The sequence below is a fragment of the Galeopterus variegatus genome, unplaced genomic scaffold (genome assembly GCF_000696425.1).
Source record: "Galeopterus variegatus unplaced genomic scaffold, G_variegatus-3.0.2 Scaffold6673, whole genome shotgun sequence".
NCBI classification, from domain to species: domain Eukaryota; kingdom Metazoa; phylum Chordata; class Mammalia; order Dermoptera; family Cynocephalidae; genus Galeopterus; species Galeopterus variegatus.
In genome coordinates this window covers 96,167-97,174 of record NW_007732784.1, presented here as the reverse complement: position 1 = coordinate 97,174, position 1,008 = coordinate 96,167, and positions in this window count along the sequence as shown.

The window sequence follows — 1,008 nt, the reverse complement described above, 5'->3', positions numbered from 1 at the left end:
CTGATATATTACATCTCATAGGCATGCCATCTTGTTAACACCCCCTAACCTCCAAAGAGTCCGAGAGACAGCCAAAGTTTATGGGAACCACTATTCAAAATTAGTTAAAGGCACTTCCAGCTATAGATAGTGATGATTTTCACAACTGGTGTCCTCAGCCAGGGAACAACCAATGTTAAACTATTCCTTGCTCAAAATCAGCCATGATGAGAGTATTTACACCATGGAAATTGGCAAACACTGCACACCAAACATAACTCATTGTTTTTTCTTTTCCCCACGGAGTCAGTATACCAGCACTTCACTCAGTAAGGCCATAGGTATAGATAGCTGCCAGGTGGACAGAGGTGGGAGATGTGGGAAAACAGAGCAGGGTGGCAGGAGGGGGTCAGTTTACAGTACACCATCTGTCAAGTGACATACCAAACAAGCAAGCAGAAATCTTACTGCTGAAGTTCAGGATTTTGTTTAGGAGGTGAAAAGTGTTCATTAGATTAGACTCATTTTTCTTATTCAGGAAAGCACATCAGGTGGGTTCAAGTTCAAATCCAGCTCTCAGTGTTGGGATTCCAGCTTTCTTTCACATGCTGAATTCCTTGATAATGAGCCTGTATACAAAGGAGGGACAAAAGGATGGATAGTTCAGATCTACTGGAAGGTTCCTCTTCTCTCCTACAGTCCCAGATTGTAGACAGCACTAACATTTATAAAGCAAATGTATTTCACAGGGCCTATTTTCCAAAGCCCTGTAGTCTCAGGTTTAGCCTAACCTTTTGGAATTACATATAGAAATGTTAACCTTGCAAAAGACAGGAAACTTTCCTCAGGCTAGTCTCTGTTGTGGATATAAAATTGTAACACAGCAAAGTTGCTATCTCTCAATGACAGATGTCTTTGGTTAATCTACCAATTGTTATGTAAAAATACTGAGGAAAGTGCTGCAGGAAGACACAGTATTTGCTAAGAACAAGCTTTTGTTGGTGGATCAACTTAACCTTTTGCAAATTG